Source organism: Gossypium arboreum, chromosome 1 (assembly GCF_025698485.1).
Source record: "Gossypium arboreum isolate Shixiya-1 chromosome 1, ASM2569848v2, whole genome shotgun sequence".
NCBI classification, from domain to species: domain Eukaryota; kingdom Viridiplantae; phylum Streptophyta; class Magnoliopsida; order Malvales; family Malvaceae; genus Gossypium; species Gossypium arboreum.
Window position 1 is genome coordinate 24,983,358 of NC_069070.1, and position 14,688 is coordinate 24,998,045.

The 14,688-nt window shown below is 31.5% G+C and overlaps 1 long non-coding RNA gene across 1 annotated transcript; it reads left to right on the plus strand.

The window, feature by feature from the left end:
* The first annotated feature begins 6,059 nt into the window (after positions 1–6,059).
* On the plus strand, positions 6,060–7,154 carry LOC108482510 (uncharacterized). Its single transcript, XR_008279807.1, has 2 exons — positions 6,060–6,099; positions 6,821–7,154. It is a non-coding gene; the product is annotated as an uncharacterized LOC108482510 (long non-coding RNA).
* The last annotated feature ends 7,534 nt before the right edge of the window (positions 7,155–14,688 follow it).

Here is a 14,688-nt window from a genome sequence, read left to right on the forward strand (position 1 = left end):
TGTAAATAAAAGGATGTCCAGTTCACCAGAAGAAAATCAAACTTTCAGAAGGGGTGGCCATTCCGAATTCCCTCACAGCTCCAAGCCCATTATGGTTGGGGATTACTTGCGTGGATGAAAATAAAAGGAGTGAGTTTGGGGAAACTCAGTGTGTAAATTAACCCAACCATAGCCTATATCAGCTCAAACCACAGAAATAGAATAAGTTGGCCTTAGCCCAGAACAGAATTCAGAATAAAGCCATAGGCCCATAATGTAACGTAACAGATATTACATGTTTATGCAGAAACCCAACCCAGATTCATCCATAACACCCCTGTACCAGCCTTACACCATGTGGGAGACTACTCGACCCACCTAACCGCTACACACCACGTAAATCGCAGCGAGGTCGCCGGATATTGTGACGAAGTCACCAACATGAATATTGTGGCGAGCCACCAAAAGAGATATATGTGGCGAGCCACCAGATCGATAATTGTGGCATAGCCACCGGACGCTTCCTCCATAATATAACCCATGTCCCCATGCAATGATATATAATCATGGCATACATCATACGTAATCGATCGTCATGCTTTTCACCAAAATTAACCCTAGGGGTATAACAAGTAATTTTGCACCTAGGGGTATAACAATAATTTTCCATACATAGGGTATTATAGTAATTTAGCTGCTTTTAGGGTTTTCATGCATATCCTAACTATTTACGTACTATCGAACACTTACCACAAGATACTTACGAATTGGGCCGTTGGCCCATGAACCCAATCTTTGGCCCATTAAGCCAAAATTATCAAAATGTACGAAATTGCGCGTACTGCAGTTTATTACTTTAGATTACCAAATATACAAACCTAACTATCTTACGAGCATTCACACACTTGCAAATTCCCAAAATACCGACTTTTCGGTATTTCGGCTTTTTGACTTTTGCCAATCTAGTCTATGAGAGGGTGTCGATTACACACATTGCTTATGCGACGATATCTTGTGAGATCCACACACGAACCGCCTACAATTGGATTACTAACACGTTAATCTAACTATTCAAATACAAACTATGTATTAACCCCTTACAATATTCGGCCAACCACACCTACAGATCATAGTAAGCTTATAAGAAATCAATAAGTAACTCATTAACAATTTTTTTGTCAATGTTTACCACATAATCAAAATTTCACTACAAGCTATCTTCCTAAGCAACAGTAACTAAATCATTTATAACTGGAGCTACGAAACTCCAAATCAAGTGCCGTTAATTTTCCCTGAAAATAGACTCATATATCTTCTATCCATAAAATTTTCAGAATTTTTGGTTTATCCAATCAATACCAGATTTTTCTCAAAGTTTCGCCTATTTCACTGTTTGACTAATCTGACCACTCTTCATTACGAATCAAATTTCTCATTGTACAGAATTCGAAATATGTTCTCATTTATTTCATTTGAAACTAGACTCATTAAGATTTAATTATATAATTTATTCACTACAACAAAATAGGGCTTTAGCAGCGTTTTTAGCGGCATTTTTTCAAAAAACGCCTCAAAAATTGTAAAACACAGAGCAATAGCGGCATTTTAACAAAAACGCCACTAAAAGTAGAGTAATTGCGGCGTTTTTTGTTAAAACGCCGCTAAAAACAGAGCATTAGTGGCGCTTTTGGTAAAATTCCGCTAAAGACCAGAGCATTAGCGGCGTTTTTGATAAAACGCCGCTAAAAGACCAGAGCATTAGCGGCGCTTTTGGTAAAACGCCGCTAAAAGTCATATAGTCCTAAAATTCTAAACCCTAAAAAAACCATAAAACACTAACCTATAACCCTTAAAATTGTAAACCGCTAAACCCTAACAAGCCCTAAACACTAAACTATAACCCCTAAAACCCTAAACGCCGCAATAGGTGCATTTTTAGTGGCGCTAGGTTATAAACGTTGCTAATGTTAAGTTATTTTGTTCAAAACTTCGTCGTTTAGCTGCCTTATTTTTTACCCACACCTGATACACCTAACATTTTCCCCGTTTTTCCCCAGTTCTATTTCCCCCTTCTTCCTCATCCTAAATCCCTAAAGTATTATCACCCATTCTCAAATTCGACATCCTAAATCCCTAACGAATTTAATAATAATAATAAAGTAATTTTTACAATTAAACTTAAATTCAGAAATTTGAAACATAGAGGAATTAAATTCTTAAGAATAGAAATATAATGACTAAATTTTAATTTTACTGAAAAGTACAAATACTTATCTCATATTTTAGCTTTTACAGATTAAGTGGTTTAGTATTCAATTTGTTAAAGAATGTTAAGAGAATTACTTTTTCTTTTTAAGATTTAACACTCCTATGCAAAAAGATATTATTTAACTCAGATATTTATTAAAAGTTTATATAAAAATTAATTGTTATTTTGGTTATAATCATAAAGTTAATTACATTTCAAATTTTTATTATATATATATATATAAATATAAAATACATTCTTATAACTTAATTTATATGTGAGAGGGCAAATTAATAATTTCACAACTGAATTAATATACTTGATTAACCCATAACACCAACTTAATAAAAAATAACTATAATTATAAATTTTTCTTTCCATTTATATGATTCAACTAAAAATATTTTTAATATTTAATTTTTATAGACAAACAATTATTGCACTCAAATTGATATAGATTATAAAATTACAATTAATTTTATTTAAAACTCGATTCAAACAATGGATGTTTTGAATTAAGTAAAGTAAAATAATCACACTAGAATATGACACACTCATTGAAATTTTATGTAACAAAATTAATAAAATTTGATGTAATAACCAAGATGCCATTATATAAAAATCTAAACAACTAATGCGGACCATACTTAAAAGAATAATGCTTGTATTGCTATGTCATTTTGTATTTTTTTAATTCATCGATTCCATTTTATTTCTCTTAAAGTTTCTTTTTGTATTTTATATGTTAATTTAAAAATTATAAAAATCTTCAAAAAAATTAAAATTAAAAATAAAAATAAAAATAAAAACTTAAAAATTTAATATTTAATATTTAATATTTTAGTCCATATTTCAGTTAAAAATTTAATATTCAAAATTAAAAAATTCTAAAAATGATAATCTCAGCACAAAAATTTTGATAGAAAAATAGAAAAATATGTTACAAATATAAAAAATTTAAAATTAAACAATAGTGGCGTTTTTAGGTAAAATGCCACAAAAAATTGAGCTTAAAAAATTGAATTATAATGGTGTTTTTAGTGGAAATGCCACAAAAAAGGAAAATCAAAATCCCCAATATTTTGTTACCCGCTCATTACTCCCTCTTCTTCTCATCTCCGTCGCGCCCTAAATCCCCCAAATAACTCTCAAAATTTGCCCCCAAATTTCCCATTTCCAGCAACACCAAGTCAATACACCTACACCATTCACACTTCTTTTCCTTTTCATTTCTTCAAAGGTAGTAGTAGAAAGGGAGTTCTAGGAAATCTGGTCGAGATTCTATTTGAGAAGAAAGAGCCAATGACACCTAGAAGTGATAGGCCTACAAGGAAACGAAAGTCGAGAAAGGTATTCAGCTCCTTCAGTTGCAAGGTCTTCCTCGTTTAAGAAAAAAGAACACCCTTTCAGTTTCAGTTTGAGGGTGAGTTTCTCACTAGAAAATTGAATTTGCTTTTTCATGTCTGGTCTTTTTCTTTCTTCTCTTATTATTACAACTTGGGTCATAAGGGAATATTGATCTGTTCAGATTCAAAATGCGATCTTTCCCATTTTTCCTTTTCCTTTTCCTCATCTTTTAATTTATGATCGATTGATTTGCTTGTTAATTTGTTAAAGAATTACTAGCACCTAAGGTTTTGTTCTCGTAGGCTTTTTCTAAGTAGTTGGAAAAATAAATTTCGGTTTGATTGCCACTGCAGTTAGGTATGGATCTGCTTAGGTTTTTAATTTCAATTTTTTTTTTAGCTAAAGTATGGATCTTTTCTCTTTTTTGAGAAATTAATTTAGTGGTTATGGGATTTTTTTTTGAAACTGAGTATATATGGGGATTTCAATTTATGCTTATTCTATATTTTGGGCATGTTATAAATTGTAATGTAAATGACTTGTGGGGTTTTCATTGTTGCTGCAAATATATAATTGGTTTTGATGTAAAACACATATGCATCAAGAAATATTTTAAAATGGAAAGTTGGTAATATGCTCAAAATTGCTATTCCCCTTGAATTTGATTTTGTTGTATGCGTTCTTTGCTTATGAATGTTTTGTGAGTTCCACTAACGAGTTCACTAATGCATGTTGCTGTCTTGATTATGCTAATGATCAGTATTGAGTAAATATGGGTATTCGTAGAACTTACATCATGGCCTTTTGGCTGATTTTTTTCTCCTTTGATTTTATATTTTTATTCTACATTGTCGATCTTATTTGTTTGATGGTAATAAATGAAATTCCTTTTCGGTGCTTGTCATCTGCTAAAATTTGGCATTACTAAAGTTTAATGCAAATTACTTGTTTCATATCTGGCTACTATCAATTGGGCGGTTGCAAGGAACTGATGTCGCATGGAGGTCGCCAAAGATCAAGAACTAGTAGACGGAACTGTTGCACGTGAATCTGGAAAATCCATGCCGTCATCTCAACAGAGGTCTTGTTCTTATCTTCACTATGGAATGTTGATTGATTAAAGATCATAGCTATGTAATGGATTAAAATTATTTTTTAGAGTTCTTCAGTTGAGGTGATTTACTCTTTTTCTCATGTCTATTTTAGGTATTAATTCAAGCCCTCCGTCCCAAATTGCGGTATTAATTCAATGCTTGTAAGAGATATTTAATAATATTCCTTCTTGTGTAATGTAAGTTGACTTAATTTTGGTCCAAATCGATGGATAACATAGTGAGAATTGTATATGTAAGTATGTATTTTAAGAATTGTAGTAAATTCCTCGATTAGTGAGAGCAATAGAATAGCCATCCATTGTTAATGTTGCGGGACAGTCTTTGTCTAAAGAAAGTTCAAATCAATATTGTCCACTTTTGTAGGATTCATTTATTGGTCTAAATTTTAGATTAATTCGGTCCACTTTTCAGATTATTTATATTGGTCACACATGCCTCTTTAATTGGTTCAAAAGATAGTAAACAAGCTTTACTCGCTTTTAGATGTCCGGAGGGACAAAAGGGTTTCGATAACAACCGAACCAAAGTGGGTTACTTTATAGGTTCCATATGGGGTTCTCAAACAACTGGAGTTTTTGGATTTACTTGCTTTATATTTATGTTCGGAAATGGAAGATGATATAAAAAGTCTTATCTAGCATTTGCACTAATGTGACTTAAAGTTTAAGATAAGGAACTACCTTAATTACATCTTTTTATTTTGGTACTGTATTGACTTGGTGTGGTCGTTTCTTCAACCTAATTAACTTGTATTTCATACTGAATTTAACATTTTATAAAGAGCAACTAAATGATTTCTGATACAAGATGTTCCTGGAATCATGTTGTAATGGAATTTTTATGCAGTTTGTCTTTGTAATTTCAAGCACTTTACTTCCAGGAAAGAGAAAAATAAAAGGGTTTGATTGCAATTCTCCATTTTTTCCTGTCCAATATTTTTCCTCAGATGTGTGTTCCCATGGTCTACTTTTGATTAATCACTTTTTCATGTTTTGAGACCTCATGATTAATTAAAACTAATAAGTAAAAGAACCATCAATTATTGAGGTTTTTTATATGATAGAAGATATTTTTTATGCTGTTATATCATTCATAAAAGTTAAATTTTTTTTATGTTATGTTAATTTTAGATGTTAACTTTGAAGTACATTTGTCTGATTCTCAATGCATTTTCTTATATATTTTCTACCAAACATCCATTCTTTGGTCACAAAATGATTAAAATCATAGAATTTTTTTGATGTTTTTATCTTATATATGATTAAAATATATATGATCTAAAAGCAAGAAACATATGTAAGGTGATTTTGCTATTCATTTTGCTCTTAGATTAATTTGTCCTTGTAGTAACTGAATGTTAACTTTATATTTTGCAGGAGTTGAGAAGGAAAGAGGATGCAATAGCACGAGGTAGGTTCTTTTTTATTTTTTTATCTTGATGAGTCCCGAGTTTATCCATTACCAGTTTGATTTTGACATGAGTCCCTTAAACATCTTTTGCTTTTTTCTTCCAAAAGTTTAACGTATTTCCATTAGAGTTTCATCGTCAAATTTATCTCCTCTTCCTTTTGATCAACATTTTCAATACTTTGGGTTCAAGATCCCTTATATACTAGAGGTATAGAGTTCAAACTTTGGCATAAGCTTGTTTTTTAGCAACTATGGCATTTTTTGCTCATCTTCATCGATTAGACATTTCAAAGTGACTAAAGATAATACCAAATTTGTTTGAATGAAAAATAATTACTTTATCAATGCTATTGGACATAGAAATTAAGATTATTATAACTAAAAACCTGTGATATTTGTGAGCTTAATAAAAAAGTGAAACATGTTATGAGTCGCATGAAATCGAGAAAGGAGATAGACATTAAACACGTGAGGTTTGTCATGACATCTCCTTTAACCTTCATTTGACCCTTTTGTCTTTTTCATATATGCTACTTATTTTCTTTTTGAGGCCTTTACAAGTCCATCAACATGAAATCGGACTTATGCCATCACTTATTTACTGCGACATTAGCATTTACGATTAGCCTAGCATCGTTTTTTTATTATGGGTTTACCTTTTACTGATTTCACTTTTGTTACAGTAAATGTTATAGCTAATTTCCTTGTTTTGCTCAATCAGGTGACCGAGATTCCATTTAACAATTTTCTTTATTGCTGGAACAAGTCTTAACCAAGATCAAGATCAAAGTACTTCACTAGGTTATATATGCAGGCATTGCAATACTTTGGCTTCATCTAAAGCTTGAACCAGCCCTCTGTTGTATATTGTTTCTTCTTCTTTTCTGATCTTTTTCCTTTGATTAATGAGATGTGATGATGATTTGGCATTATTTTCTCACCAGGATGAATTATGTTTTAGAAATTCTAATACTTTGTGTGTCTCTGTGTGTGTGTGTGTTTTTATGTATTAAATTACATATTGAATCAATGTTTATGTATTAAATTTAAATTCATTAATTTTTATATTTAGTTTTGAAGTTTAAATTTTAATGGAAAATTTAATTTAATTAACATTTTTATTTATCCTTAAATGTATATAGTTTAAAGTTCAAATTTCAAAAATTAAACATAATATAATATTTAACATAGAAATGAATATTATTTAATTAAAATAAAATAATTTTTTGTAAGATCATTATTTTTAGCGGCGTTTGTGAGAAAAGTGCCGCTAAAGGTTATGATCTTTAGCGGCGTTTGTGAAAAAAGCGCCGCTAAAGGTCATGGTCTTTAGCGGCATTTTTTTCGAAAAAAACTCCACTAATTTTTGCAGCATTGCATATAGCGATGTTTTTTGCGGCGCTTGGGAAAGCGCCGCTAAAAGTATTAGTGGCGCTCAAAAACGCCGCTAAAGGCAAAAAAAAAAACGCCGCTAAAAGTCTGTTTTCCTGTAGTGATTCACCTTCTAACTCATCTCTCACAATTTATGGTGATTTTCCAAAGTCACGTTACTGCTGCTGTCCCAAGCAGATTTATTACCAAATCACTCTTTCACACATAACTTGCATGCATGTTATTTAGACATGTATATCACCAATCAATCATCACATATCTATGATTTTACTTAAGTATAATCTCCATTTCATCATTTTAAAGCACAACATGTTAGCCGATTTTTCCCTTTAACATCTAAGGCACATGCATGCTCATTTGTTTGGCTCAACTTCACCTATCTTCCATTTTTCATCAAAAGAACATGAAACAACAACATTTCCTTCATTTTAATTCATGACCAAATGCTCACAACACAACTAAAAACCAAAATATGCTTCAAGAGTTAAGGTAGAATCAAAAAGAACTCATGAACCTCAAAATAAAAGCAAACTACCATGAACTTACCTTTAATTTTCTTCCCAAGTGACCGAACATTCAAGAGCTTTCTCCTCTCCTTTCTCTTCTCTAACTTTAGGCTATGATGAACAAAGATGGACAAAACTTTGTTCTTTTCACCCCTTTTTTTTTAATAAAATTTCATATTTCATCCATTTAATTCTTTAATACAAAAGACATGAAATTCCCATCATGGAACATTTACCTAACCCATTATCATAGAACATTTACCTAACCCATTATCATGAAACATTTACCAAACCCATTATCATGGAACATATACCTAACCCATTATCAATTTGTATCAATTTGTACCATAAATGTAATAGCCCAAAATTGGGTCTAGTTGGAACAAAGGTTTCAGGACAACAAAATCTGAGATATAAATAATTATTTTATGATTATTTTGGGGTCTATGATATGATTGCATGATTGTGTGAAAATTTCGTGAAGAAATTCTATGCATAAAATGCTTAATTTAAAGTTAGGGACTAAATTGAATAAGTTGCAAAACTTGCATTCTAGAAGTTTCTAGTATGAAATTGCTTTGAAATATTAATTAGTAGGTCTCAAATAGAAATTTTACCAATTTCTAAGTTATGGAAAAAAATTGGACATGGATGGAATTTTTGGAAAGTTTAGTAGTAAGGGCATTTTGGTCATTTAGGGTTAAAATGAATTAAAATACAAAATGAAAAACTAATTTTTCTCATCTTCTTCACCATGGACGTGTATACCAAGGGAGACTCCATGGCTAGGGTTTTCAAGCTTTGCAAGCTCAATAGTAAGTCCGTTCTAACCCCGTTTTTCAAGTTCTTTACGTTTATGGAGTCCCGGTAACTTGATTTAGCTTATGCTAGCAATAATTCAACCTAGGGTTCATATTTGAAAAAAATACCCATAGGTGAAATTTATTTATTCTGGTGTTTTATGATACAATATGAGGTTTTAAATTATGTTAGACAACTTGTGCTACTCGATTTTAAGTGAAAACGAGCAAAAGGACTTAATCGGTAAAAATACCTAATAGTCATAAGTATATGTTAGAGTGAGAATTTAATGTTTCCATAGAAGGGAAAAATGATCAGCATGTCATAAAACATAAGAATAAGGGATGAAGTTTAATTCCCGAGCCTAGGGGAAAAAGTGTAAATATGCAAAAGTTTAGGGGCAAAATTGTAATTTTTCCAAAGTTTGAGTTAAGGACTGTTTTGAATAGTACATTAATTAAATAAGTAAAATATGATGTTTTAGATCCCAAAAAATGAGATTTGAACCTAGAATGAGAGAAAAATCTAAAATTGGGAAAGTTGGTAAAATGGATGTTTTAGTATCGAGGTAAGTTCATATGCATAATAAGCATTAATTTATGCATGTTTCAATGTAAAATTGATATATTTACTATGATCTCCGAGGTGTTGAAAGTATGTAAGTTGGTATGATAATAATACAACAATAATGTTGTAATTTATATTTGAAAGTTAAATTTAGTGAATTAATTGAATTATGTTAAATTAAATGATTATGGTTCCAAGTTTATGAATTGATTTAAAAATATGTCTATGGTACATGAAGTGCATTGAATTATCATACATAAATGTGATTTCTATGATTACGGATATTATGAGAAATTGTAAGTTCATATGATTTTTAATAAGGAAATGTGTAATTTAATGTTATTGCCTTGATATTAAATAAGATGTAAGTTTATATGTAAGTAATACATCACTATTACTTGTATTATGATATTTTATAATAATATTGGAAATATGTTTGTGGATAATTACTTGATTGGTGAAATTGTTGGAAAAGAGAGAGAAATCCCGGTTGAACCTTCGGAAGGATTGGATGATACAGATGGTATGTAGCTAGGTCACATGTATGGTGCTGAGTGCACATCATGTGTACAAGAGAGCTACAAGACATTATGATGTAGCTAGGTCACATGGGTGATACTATGTGTACACCATGTAGACAAGAGAGCTACGGGATATATGTAGCTAGGTCGCATCCGTGGTTCCAAGTGAAGGACACCATGTAGACAAGAGAGCTACGAGATAAAATGGCTATGTCACATGGGTGATACTAAGTGTTCACCATGTGTACAAGAGAGCCGAACTATATGATGGGTGGAGCTATGTGCTGAAACCACCAAGTATCGAGGATTGATCCGAAGTGTTCAACGGGAGACTCTCTATGTATTGCTTTGTGAGTTTTGTGATGAATATGTCCAGGAAATTGGTTATGTGAATGATGTGTTCATTAAGTGACCAGGATGTGGTAAGGTTATAAACAAGTAAGTTATACATTAGAATGATTTTATGGTGACCTTGTGATCATGGGCCTATACTTGTGATGTATGAAATGCGGTGAAAATAATTTATGATATGTATGTTAAAATGAGGTTAATACAAAGAAAGTGTGAAAGAGTGAATTAGCAATAAAACTGTTTTGGACAGTAGTAGGGATGTGATTTTGAAAAATCACAAAAAATATTAGAAATTGAATCAAAGACTGAATGAGATATCAAATTAAATATTAATGAATCTATTTTCATATAAAAGAAACAAAGCAAGCAAAGGAGTTCTATATTTTCTGATATTTATGTTTTTGTGAGACTGGTTCAGAATGATTACGTGATCCCTTGTTCTAACTTTGGAAAATCACAAACATTTGGAGAAAAATAATTAGAGGCTCAAACTTATATTTTTAAAATCCCTAATGATTCTATTTTCAAGATAAATCAACAAGAACATTATCTGAGTTCTGTACTGTGATATAATTAATTTTTAGTGAAGAGAGGTCAGAACTGTTAGAAAGTGAAACAAGAGAAATTTTAATGAATAAACTGTACTAATTGGCTAAACCAAAAATTATGAAAATTTTATGGTGGAAAGATATATGAGTCTAGTTTCGGCGGAAATTTATGGATCTTAATTTGGAGGTCTGAAGCTCGAATTATAAATAATTAAGTGACTATGACTCGTGTGGACAATTTGATGTGAGAATTTATTAGTTAATTGTGAAATCGTACTTACAAGAATGCTATATACATTAAGGATGTGGAATGGAGAGGAGGAGGAGGAAAAATAAATATATGTGGAATACATGGAAACTATGGTATATGAAATATTGATATAATAAAATAAATGATATGTGTTTATAAGAAAACAGAAAGAGAATGTTATGTATCATGACATGTATATATATATATATATATATATATATATGACTAGTCTCAATGTAATGCTTGTTGGGTATGGAATTGAATTGAAATGTTTCAAGCAAACATGTTATTCTGCGCATCTGAATTGTGGTATTTTATAAAGATATGATCTAGCTTTAAATATGAATGCTTGATGATTAAGCTGAAGATATTTGATAAGATGATAATCTTGGTATAAATGTATAAGTGGTACTATAATAAGCAAGGTAAAATGAGTATGAGAGACACATGTATGATGGCATACAAATGCTATGTTTGTGGTTTAATTGAGGATGTTTAATCATTAAATGAATACCATGTTATATGTTTTTGATTTTGTATAAGTGTGTAAGAGATCAAGGTTGACCAAAGCTTGGAAAATAGCCTAGGTATATTCCACACAGACAGAGACACGACCATGTGTCTCAGCCGTGTATAGAACACGACTTTGGGACACGGGCGTGTGGAGCCTTAAAGCATGAAATTTCCAAAATTTTTGTAAGTTCTCGGTTTAGTCCCGAACCCTTTTTAAAGTATGTTTTGGGCTCCGTAAACTCAAATAAGGGACTATGTGTAAGTGAATGAACGCTTTGAAATATGAATGAAATTTTATGGCCCGTATTTTAGTTTAATGTTTGTATGTTTGTCCGGTAATGCCTCGTACCTTATCCCAGCATCGGGTACGGGTAAGGGGTGTTACATTTAGTGGTATCAGAGTAGGTTTAGTCGATTCTCGGACTAATATAGCAACTGTGAGAGTTTAGTTATACATGCCACAAATATGTGATAGTGTGATGTCTCCCGACACTAATGAGGACCATTTTGTTTAAAATGAAGTATTCTTCAACCGAGCTACATCTGACCATTTGATAGCAATATTGAAGTATTTGAATAAAGTGTAGCTATGATGTGTTAAACTCGGAAAGGTATGAATAAGAATTCGTGATATATGTATATGTGATAATATGTGAGATGAAAGTTTATATAGTGATATATTTATTCATATTTGTTTGGCCTTCATATGCTGTTGCATGCTTGACTAAATTAATTAGTAAATGTGATGATTAAAGTTATTCAAAATTCATAGAATGTATGAGTGAGTGCACTTGTTTGAAATGAGATAATTGGAAATTTTATGTAAGATAGGTATGAATAATAAATTGTTTGAAGTGGATAGTATGATTATAATGACATATGTGGATAATGAAAAAAATGTGTCATATATATATATGTCAGAATCGAGTTAGAGATGCATTTACCTCACCCCCGACCGATGAGGTGTATATAATGAAATTCATGAGAATCATGTTGACTATGTTCCTAAGTGTGGAATCAAAGAGTTCAGTGATAAAATAATTATAGATATGACCAGAGTCTGAGAATGGTTAACAAGAGAAGGACAGAGTTAGAGAAATATCAGAGTTTACTGAGTTATCTTGGGATTCAAATTGATGACAGAGTGTTTCTGAAAGTATCATCTTGAAAATAATTAGTTAGTAATGCTGGAATTTATGAGAAAGATACTAAACCTCACTCCGGTAAGATTTTCGAGGTCGAAAATCTCTAAGGGGGGAGAGTTGTAATAGCCCAAAATTGGGTCTAGTAGGAACAGAGGTTTCGGGACCACAAAATCCGAGATATAAATAATTATTTTATGATTATTTTGAGGTCTATGATATGATTGCATGATTGTGTGAAAATTTCGTGAAGAAATTCTATGCATAAAGTGCTTAATTTGAAGTTAGGGACTAAATTGAATAAGTTGCAAAACTTGCATTCTAGAAGTTTCTAGTATGAAATTGCTTTGAAATATTAATTAGGAGGTCTTAAATAGCAATTTGACCAATTTCTAAGTTATGGACAAAAATTGGACATGGATGGAATTTTTGGAAAGTTTAGTAGTAAGGGCATTTTGGTCATTTAGGGTTAAAATGAATTAAAATACAAAATTAAAAACCAATTTTTCTCATTTTCTTCACCATGGACGTGTATACCAAGGGAGACTCCATGGCTAGGGTTTTCAAGCTTTGCAAGCTCAATAGTAAGTCCGTTCTAACCCCGTTTTTCAAGTTCTTTACGTTTTTTGAGTCCCGGTAACTTGATTTAGCTTATGCTAGCAATAATTCAACCTAGGGTTCATATTTGAAAAAATACCCGTAGGTGAAATTTATTTATTCTGGTGTTTTATGATACAATATGAGGTTTTAAATTATGTTAGACAACTTGTGCTACTCGGTTTTAAGTGAAAACGAGCAAAAGGGCTTAATCGGTAAAAATACCTAATAGTCATAAGTATATGTTAGAGTGAGAATTTGATGTTGCCATAGAAGGGAAAAATGATCAGCATGTCATAAAACATAAGAATAAGGGATGAAGTTTAATTCCCGAGCCTAGGGGCAAAAGTGTAAATATGCAAAAGTTTAGGGGCAAAATTGTAATTTTTCCAAAGTTTGATTTAAGGACTGTTTTGAATAGTACATTAATTAAATAAGTAAATTATGATGTTTTACATCCCAGAAAATGAGATTTGAACCTAGAATGAGAGAAAAATTGAAAATTGGGAAAGTTGGTAAAATGGCCGTTTTAGTATCGAGGTAAGTTCATATGTATAATAAGCATTAATTTATGCATGTTTCAATGTAAAATTGATATATTTACTATGATCTACGTGGTGTTGGAAGTATGTAAGTTGGTATGATAATAATACAACAATAATGTCAGAATTTATATTTGAAAGTTAAATTTAGTGAATTAATTGAATTATGTTAAATTAAATGATTATGGTGCCAAGTTTATGAATTGATTTAAAATATGTCTATGGTACATGAAGTGCATTGAATTATCATACATAAATGTGATTTCTATGATTACGGATATTATGAGAAATTGTAAGTTCATATGATTTTTAATAAGGCAATGTGTAATTTAATGTTATTGCCTTGATATTAAATAAGATGTAAGTTTATATGTAAGTAATACATCACTATTACTTGTATTATGATATTTTATAATAATATTGGAAATATGTTTGTGGATAATTACTTGATTGGTGAAATTGTTGGAAAAGAGAGAAAATCCGGTTGAACCTTCTGAAGGATTGGATGATACAGATGGTATGTAGCTAGGTCACATGTATGGTGCTGAGTGCACATCATGTGTACAAGAGAGCTACAAGACATTATGATGTAGCTAGGTCGCATGGGTGATACTATGTGTACACCATGTAGACAAGAGAGCTACGGGATATATGTAGCTAGGTGGCATGCGTAGTTCCAAGTGAAGGACACCGTGTAGACAAGAGAGCTATGAGATAAAATGGCTAGGTCACATGGGTGGTACTAAGTGTTCACCATGTGTACAAGAGAGCCGAACTATATGATGGTGGAGCTATGTGCTGAAACCACCAAGTATCGAGGATTGATCCGAAGTGTTCAACGGGAGACTCTCTATGTATT